At 30.7% G+C, this 9,876-nt stretch overlaps 1 long non-coding RNA gene across 1 annotated transcript; it reads right to left on the reverse strand.

Moving 5' to 3' along the window:
- Positions 1-9,053: 9,053 nt before the first annotated feature.
- On the reverse strand, positions 9,054-9,546 carry LOC107070147 (uncharacterized). Its single transcript, XR_001476217.2, has 2 exons — positions 9,340-9,546; positions 9,054-9,262 (listed from the first exon to the last, which is right to left on the reverse strand). It is a non-coding gene; the product is annotated as an uncharacterized LOC107070147 (long non-coding RNA).
- Between the last annotated feature and the right edge of the window lie 330 nt (positions 9,547-9,876).

Here is a 9,876-nt window from a genome sequence, read left to right on the forward strand (position 1 = left end):
TTACTTTGGCTGGTCCTGATCTCCTTCTCGCTCGTGCCAGTGCACGTGCTACCGAACCATCTTTCTCTCTTGTAAACTCTTTTTATTCTCATCTTTATCTTTCTTTCTCCTTCTAATATCTTCTTTCGATACCACACACACATATACAGGTATACATACACGTAGACATATACATACAACCAAAAACCGATTCGATGTCACTTTTCTCTTTCTTTTTCTTGAGATAGACAGAAAAACTAAATGAAAGGGAACATAGTTGTTCGTTAAATTAGAGAGAGAAAGTACCTTATTATTTGCACAACATTGTTTATTATTTTGTTGTTCTTTTAACAAAGGTAAAAATAAGGTTTGTGATAACCCTTTACCTTTGAACAGCGATCGTTTTTTTAAGACGTATTTAAAAAATTTTTTTTAATAATCGCAATTTCAGAATGTTAATTAAAATAATAAATAATATTAATTAAATTAATTAATTATTATATATTATTAATATTATTATATTATATTAAGTAATTATAAATTAATAGATTATAATTAAATAATATTCGTTAAAATCATAAGATCGTAACTCGTAATTCATAAAAATATTTGTAATTGTTGCAAAAATAGTTCTATTTGGTTAATATGAATATCATTATACGGTCAATTTAATTTTTGGTTTTTTGCATTTTCGTATTATGGTGGTTAATGGGATAATAAACAACAACAAAAAAAGAAAATTTCGATAAGAATTAAAATGTGAAGAGACATTTATCGAATAAATTGAAGAATGATAAAATTTATTTGAATTATTATTCAAAATCGATCCTTATAAATCAACGAGATAAAAGTTTGAAATATCGCAGATGAGGACAAGAGAAGATGGCGATCTCTAGAAAGAAACGGTTGAATAAGGGTGGGGAAAGACGACAGTAGGAGAGGGAGAGTGAAAGGGAAACAAGGCGCGTGCCAGGATTATTCCTTACCCCTACCAATAACCCTAACCATACTTTTTCTCTTCTACCATGTATAAATGCATATACATATATACATATATATGGCATATATAAATTTAACGCGCAAATACATATAGATATTATCTTTTAGTTTATATCACCTCACCTTTATCGATATTTTCTTTTTCCGTCAAATTTAATTAAATTGCTGAAATTTTATATCCTTTCTTTTTTTTTATTTATAATAATATTATACAGTTTTCTATTTCGTTTGTAGGGTCGTAAAATATGAACAAAATAACAAATATACCGATCTTTGAATTAATAAGATAAAAGATAACGAAAAATATGATAAGGTTAAAAATATAAACAATAATTTTTATCATGGATACTTATATATATATTGAATAATAATAAAAATTATGTATAATATGTGTATCTCGCATGTATTATATTGGAAAATTGAAATGCAACGATATTAAATTACTTTTATTATTTTATAAATTATTTTTTATATTAAATTATTTTTTGATATTTATTAAATTACATATAAGTGCTATTTTGTTTCACAACCTTTTCTCCATCTTTAAAGTTAACCTAAAAAATTTCATCATTCCAGAACTTTTCAGTTATTTTCTAGCAAAAGAACTTTATGCCATCTATCGAAAATCGTCATGAACTTTCCAGACAACCCAATAATATAAAACCCATGAATAGAGACGTCTAAAAATCGATGCAATTTGTGGTCTACGATTATTTAACGTTCATCAAAATTGTTACGAAAGGAAGTTTCAATGTTCCCTTTTCAAAAACTTCAATCATCTTCTACCCGAATCGAATTGATCCTTCAGTATCCTTCTTCCTTTCTCGTGACTAACATATTCAAGTTGTTTTTCTCTCATTCTTTCACTGCATGGATGCATGCATGCATGCTCTCACTCACTCACGCACGCGTACGCGTACACGCGCGCGCGTGCTCACGTCTTCAAAACTTTTTTCCTGTTTTTACGCACCGCTCGTTTTTTCCCTTCCGAAATATAATTGGCGGTGCGATGCACCTGTCTCTCCCTACTACCTTTCCTCCACCTCCTCCTCCTCCTCTAAACGTTCCCACTCCTTCTACGAAAAGAACATCGTCCACCTCCCCCTCCTCCACCTCAACCCCCTGTTCATCTCACAGGTACCACCTCCTCGAGTAGCACGACTTCTCAACGACGCGTGCCATCTCTTACTCTCCTTTGAAAAATATCGATCGAGATACACATACACTTCTCGGTTATATATATATTTATAAGTGTATTTGTGTATGTATCGATCGATCGATCGATCAATCGATTCTTTAAATCGCTCGAACGTTTTCAATCGAAACGTGATCGTGCGGACCGATTAACTTTTCGTTATGTATTGCAACTTTCGGATCACTTTTGTCACCTCGTCTGTTTTTTTTTGTGGTGGTATTTCTCTTCTTATCTGGTTCCTTTTTTTTATCATTTTCCATTCCTTAAATGCCATTCAGTTATTTATATGTATATATGTATATATTATATTATGTTGTATAATTATAATATTATATACGCAATATTATTTATATTATAAAAATTTTAATTATTGATTAATAAGTTATAAATAATTATTAAATTATTTCTTTTATTTAATAATTTATTTATAAGTAATATTTATTTGATATTTATTATTTATTTTTTTATTATATTTTATATATTTATATATTTGTATTTAATGTTTAATATTTAAATTATTTTAATTATTAAATTTAATTATTAAAATGAAATTGCATATACTATGATAACTAATCGCGTAACTTAAATCTCTTATTTTATTTTCATTTATACTATATAAATTTTAATTATTGAGTAATTAATTATAAATAATTATTAAATTATTTTGTTTATTTATTGATTTATTTTTAAATAATACTTATTTTATATTTATTATTTATTTTTTTATTTTATTTATATTTTTTTTAATTATATTTTATATACTTATATATTTGTATTTAATATTTAATATTTAAATTATTTTAATTATTAAATTTAATTATTTAAATTATTTTAATTATTTTAATTATTAAATTTAATTATTTTAATTATTAAATGTAATTATTAAAATTAAATTACATATACTATGATAGCTAATCGAGTAATTTAACATCTTTTAGTTTATTTCTTACAAAAATATTCTTTCTACTTGTTTTTTAATTCTTACAATTATTTTTCTCCCTCATCTTCTTCTTCTTTCTCTTATTCTTCTTGTTATTATACACTTCCTTTATATTTCTTACTCCATTTAATTTGTTTACTTGTTTTTATTTTGGGGTTTGCATCTTTCGAGTAATTAAGATAGAATCATCGTAATTTGCCGTATCTCTCGAATAAGTTCCGCGTAAAGAAATAAAAAAAATCAAATAAGTAGGTCTACTGTTTCTCTCTTTCTCTTCCTCACTCTGTTTCTTCCTCCTTTTTTTTTCTCAAAGTACAACACGGTTAAGTTCAAACGAACTCGCGTGAAATACGATGCTATTAAAAATAATCGTGACGATTCATTAGGACATTCTAACGGATAGTTTGCCAAAGGTAGAATCGTGTCTCGTACCGAAATTATGTCTCTCAATGACGATGAGAAAGAATCGAATCTCTCTTTCCCTCTCACTCCCTTACGTTTTTATATGGTCACCATATAACTACGTTCTCTTACGAGGATTTGTATCACTTAAAAAAAAACAAAAAACACAAAAAAATTAATATATGTATATAAGGACTCAGGTATATGTTTTATCGTACCTCAAATCTTTCTTGGTGGAATGTACCCAAAGTACCAAAATAAATCACAATTAGCGGTTAACAAAATTGCACATCGTGTAATGAACGATGTCCCAATAATGATCGTTCGAGTATTTACCTATAACGATCTAATTTGCCATCTGTCGATCTTTTTCAATTTTTTCGAAGACGGAAGTTGGCACAGCTATGCAATCAACCCCCCCCCCTTTATCCTTGCTTCTTTCTACCATCATCTGTATGGATTAATTTTGACAAAAAGATTTTTCTCAAATGGCCTTACAACATGTTACAAAAGGTTCAGGTTCAAAGTTCAAATATAAAAATCCCATGGGGAAATTCTAAAGACGTGACCGATCCGTTAGATACATCCTATATTCTAGATATATCCTAGATATATCCCTAGATCACACAAATCAAAGAAAAAAAAAGTGTCAGTTTTTCTTATATGCCATATGTCGGTACTTTTTCCAATTCTTATGCCTCTCTATTTTTATGGGGGAAAAAAAAAGAAAAGGAAAAAGGAAATACCTCATTAAGACTTGTAATTCTCAGATTTACGTATGAAGAAGAAGAAGAGTGTTCTATGAGAAAAAGAATAACCGATTAGGAACTTTCTAACAAACCTACCACCACTCAAGGACATTATCTGACAGATCTAGTAACTATTTACATGCCGAAAGTCAAAGGGAAAGAAAGAGGAAAAAATTTTTAGGCTAGTCCTTCATCTTAAAATCTTCTTCTTCTTCTTCTTCTTCTTTTTCACAATCCAACCAAACATCAAAAAAAAAAATGATGCCGTTACCTTTTATTCTTATTTTTCAAATAAAAATTTTGTATCTATTCACGAAATAATGTCTTAAATGACAAAATAGATGAAATAATAATAAAAAAAAAAAATATGAAAAATCAAAAATATTTTTTCAATGGAAAATAAAAAGGAATATTTCCATCCATCATTTTATTTTTTTTTTTATTTATTATTTTCTTACTATTTATTCAATCACGTAAATTCTCTATTTTATTTTCACAATACGATTCAAAAATGGATTAACTAAAATACAAAAAAAAAAGGAATTTTCTCTTTTCACACTGATCCGTTAGAGGAAGCGTTGTCAGTTTTTAGGATCAAACGTGTTAAACAGTAAATACATCGTCTGTCATATATAACAGACATAGCGGTCAAAAGTTAAAAGTAAGCTCAGAAATTGTTATGTCACGTTTGTTTTGTCCAATACAGTCAGTCATAGTATGCGATCTTTTGTTCTCATTCTTCTTCTTGAAATTTTTATAAGTAATATTTTTTCTGGAAAGGACGTGACAGGATAAAACAATTTAGGAACCACTGAATTAATGAAATGTACAAACTCAACGTTACTGTGTAAATATAAAAAAGATGATGATTTTAATTTTATTTTAAACCGTGACTTTTTATAATCAGATAAACCCACAAATTCTTTTCTTCATTAAAGTACAGTCCGTGTCTAATATGGAGATTTATGTTCGTAGATAAAGGTAGCACCCTTATTATTGGGTGCATTTCAACTCTCTTTCTTTTGTATTTTCTATTGTATTTAGTCTTTTTTGTTTTTTTTTTCCTATTTTTGTCTTCTTTTTTCTTTTTTCTTCTCTTACTATTCCATCGACCGTTTGATCTTCAATTCAGTGACCTTTTTTTTTCTTCTTTTTCCCGATGGGTTACTTTTCTTGCAATCTTTCATGTAATCGAAAATTTTAGGTAGCATGAACTATAGGAAAATTTCCAGTTAAGAATCTGAAAGAAAAAAAAATGTGTTCGTCTTTTAAAAATAGGTTAAAATTTTCTGTGAAAAGAATATAGATGTGGGATTCCCCCTCCCCTGTTAGTCTTTTGAACAGATATTTAATCAAAGATAGGAAGGAATTCCGCGGTGTTGTCAAAGGTTGACATAGAAAGAAATACCTCTCTTCACGGATATGCAATATTTAATATAAAAAATAATAAGAATACAAAATAGTTGATAGTATAATAAAACGTCTTTTCTCTTTGGCCGCTAAAAGACGACTAACTCTCACTCGCTTTTCCTTAATTTTATGGATGATAGAGGTAAGGAGTAACATCTCTTATGGGAGAAAATGTGAAAAAGTGTCCAGCGTTTTCTATAAATAATAGTTCAAAAACCTTCCAGAAAAGCGTTGGTTCAGATAGAAGGTATAGTATGAATGTAGCAATTGTAAACGAATTAAAGTATGCCGAGTTATGTAATAATGTAGTAAATATACCATGGAGACTACACAAGGAGCACGAACTCAAACGTATTAATTGCACAAATCTGTCCACGCAAATCGTATATTTAAGTTTTCTTGTGTCACGACTAGGGTCGCTAATATGCCCTTTGTACTGTTTTGAATATAGTAACATACTGATGCGTGAAGTGAGCAAGCAAATAGTTCTTAACCCTAATACTTGTTATTTATAACTTAAAAAATCTTCTTAAAATATATCTCATCAAGAAAATGACGACTTCTTTTATACGCTACAACTCAGTTTTCCAAATAATAACTATTAGTACTAGTATTTTTCTTATATTTTTAACTTATATTGTAAATAATTATTGAAAAAATACAATAACCATTACTTTTGTCTGACTAAATTTTATTATCAATAAAATTTACGTTTAATACTATTTTTTTTTCTAAATGATTAGGACTTAATCTAAATTTAATATTATTATTTGTTGCGTATTGCGCAACGTGTGGTATGGAGTGTGTGTGGGGTGTTGTTTGGCGCGTTCTCGGGCGATCAAACTTCTGAATAGGACACAGGGAAGCGGGACATGCCTACGCCGATCCTTTCGAACACATACGATATCACAAGTGCAACAGCGCTCCTTCTTTAAAACAAGGTCCTCCCGCGCAGCTTAGTTTCCCTCTACGACCCTATTCTCGTCAGCGGACCATGGAGAGTGACCCGACGGTCATTGGCCAATCAATTTGGGGAGGGGAGTACACAAGCGACCTTTTCCCTATAAAAGGCTTCGGAAAATCGGCAGTTCATTCATTTTTTCAACCACGCTTCTCGCTTCACATTTACTCAACGCATCAAGAACAAGGAATAGTATATTACTCACCTAGGGAGCAAAGTATGGCATTCCGACCCGGGTTGGGATGTCATACTTTTCTCCCGTGGTGAGTATACATTTTTTCTCACACCGGTATCGAAAGTTTGCTTGTAATTAAATAATAATATACTAATTTTCTTCCCGGGCGAAAAGTGCCTACTTTTCTCCCGCTGCACCTGTAAGAAACGAAGTTGCCGCTTTCCGCCTTCCTCTCTTCCCGCTGTGTAAAACGAAGTTGCCGCTTTCTTACTATACTGTCCTAGGTATGTAATATACTATTTTATTTGTTGTCAATTAATACATTTTGCGAAGATTATGCAAATTTAACAACAAGCAAGGGGTCCAGGGGTGAAACCCCTGACGGGAACCTGGGGGCGAAGCCCCCGAAAAAGGAATCAGGGGGTTCCGGGGGCACAGCCCCGGCGGGGGTTGAGGGGGCGGAGCCCCCACTTAAAAAAAATTTAAATATAAAAATAAAATAAAATATAAAAAAACTTAGAAACAAATTTAAATATAAAAATAAATAAAATATAAAATTAGAAAACAGATTCAAGCGGGCGGGAATGTGGCACTTTGCTCCCTGAAAACGGGGAGCAAAAACGAACTTTCGATCCAGGTGTGAGAAAAAATTCATCGGCACCCGACAAAGCAGCCTAGCCACACCAGCAACGCAATCATCAGGCAGCTCAGCATCGGGGCGATAGTTCACAAGCAACAACGCATCAACGTGCTATACAATAAATAAAGGAACAACAATTATTCACACTGATTTACCTTCCTCCACAATTTCAATTATTTATACTTGAACAACCTAAATGATTACCCTTTGTTTCCTATAATAATTTGTTTTTAAATTGCCGCCTTATTCCCCTTCCATTTTGGTACAAGGTAGAGACCCTATAGGAGGGACGCGCCATACATATTGCTGGGGTTGCTATTGGCTGAAAATTTTGGAGGGGCAGCTTCCGATGCAACGCGCAGCCATGTTTATTTTTAGTATGTATTAACGGCTGTGGTTAGTTTAAGTTTGGAATACTTATAGTTTTTATTGTGATATTTATGTTTAATTATTTTGGTTTTTTTTCAGTAGTTTTCTATAAGTGTAAATTTAATTTACTCATTAAATAATTACAAGTATAAATGTACAACCTAACCTATAACTTATCGTTTGTTTACAGACTAAAATGTTTGAATCATTCGCGCGCAATCACGTGACTACATAAGTTCCTGTCCCCCAAAATTCTTTGGTGCGTCCTCCTACAGGGTCCCTAGTACAAGGCGAACACGGACGCCCTCTTATTTTTATATCCCATTTGTATACATGGAGTTCGTGCTCCTTGTCTAGTCTCCATGAAATATACCCTTAAAGAATTATTATGAGAAGACGTGTAGCTAGAGTGATTTTATTTTGTGAACTGTGAATAGTACGTTTATTGATTTTTTATCATTTATGAAAAAATATGTGAATATCAAAACAGTTATGGGTAAAATTTGTGTTGTAAAATTTGTGTTCCTTGCTTATTTCTCAATCCTACTCTAATAATATTTGGCGCTTCCTTTAAAATTTACCCTGTAGCTACTGTGGCGCCACCCTAATTGAATGCATTTCGACGGACACTTTTTATATAAGAGATATTACTCGTTACCTCTATCCTCTATAATTGAGGTTAAGGCACCAGTTGTTGACTGATTAAGAGACATTTTGATCTTAAACAGTGATAACTTATTGTATTTTTATTGAATAGTAGATCCCAATGTGTGAAGATATTCTTTAAATTTCAGAAGTCATATGAGAAAGGATATTTTTCGAAAAAAGTTGTTTTATACAAAAATTAGGGATCCTATAGGAGGGATGCGCCATGTATATTGCTGGGGGATCGGAACTCGATTTTGCGCGCGAATGATTCAAACATTGAAATAATTATGAAATAATGAATTGCATTAAATACAGAAAAAAATGAACTATATTTAATGATAATTAAAAATTTATATTAAAATAGAATTGGTTACACGAAAAAATTATTATAAATTCAATAAGAAAGACTTAATTAAATTTGATTTAATAAAAGGCATTACAGTGTTTTGAAATTTCAAAACAATTTGTAGGAATTTATACAATCTTGATAAATATAATTATCTACTATATATATTAATAATAATAATAATAATAATAATAATAATAATAATAATAAGACAAATATATAAAACAATTAAAAAACAGATTTATTTTAACATATTTTTATTTCTCAATGTGGCACATGGTCATAATTATACTCGAACTGAGATTTGTTTGCTTAAAATTTTGTAAATTTTTGCGATTATACCTACGCGATGGTATAAGGTATTTACGGTCTTGCGTAGTTCTTGTTGAACTTTTGCAGTAATTAAGAATACACTGTCGAACCATGATTATTCATCACAAACAATAAGTCTGTAAACAAACGATAAGTTATAGGCTAGGTTTGTACATTTATACTTGTAACAATTAAATGAGTAAATTAAACGTACACTTATAGAAAACTACTGAAAAAAAAACAAAATAATTAAACATAAATATCACAATAAAAACTATAAGTATTCCAAACTTAAACTAACCACAGCCGTTAATACATACTAAAGATAAACATGGCTGCGCGTTGGATCGGAAGCGGTCCCCCAAAATTTTCAGCCAATGGCACATGAGCTGAATATGAATGGCGCATCCCTCCTACAGGATCCCTAACAAAAATAAGTCAATCACGGCATCTGTAGTTGACCATTCGTGAAACTGGAGAAACCTGTAATGTCGAATCTAATTCAGGTACAGAGTAAATATTTCACCTCTTTTGCTCGTTATGATTGGTTCATTAATATGAAAAAGTATATTTTCCCATTTGTAATGTAATACGTCTGGAGTTCCTATCCATTTCCACAATCCCCCATGCTTTTGCATAGAAGATACTATAGTTGCTTTAAGTGTCAGTAACAAATAGAATTTTCCCAGGAAAATATTCACCTTAATATAAAAATATTACATGTTCATTAACATCTTTTCAAAACCTTACA

Source organism: Polistes dominula, unplaced genomic scaffold, assembly GCF_049000335.1.
Source record: "Polistes dominula isolate Pdom_NZ unplaced genomic scaffold, Pdom_raw_medaka contig_12, whole genome shotgun sequence".
Classification (NCBI taxonomy): domain Eukaryota; kingdom Metazoa; phylum Arthropoda; class Insecta; order Hymenoptera; family Vespidae; genus Polistes; species Polistes dominula.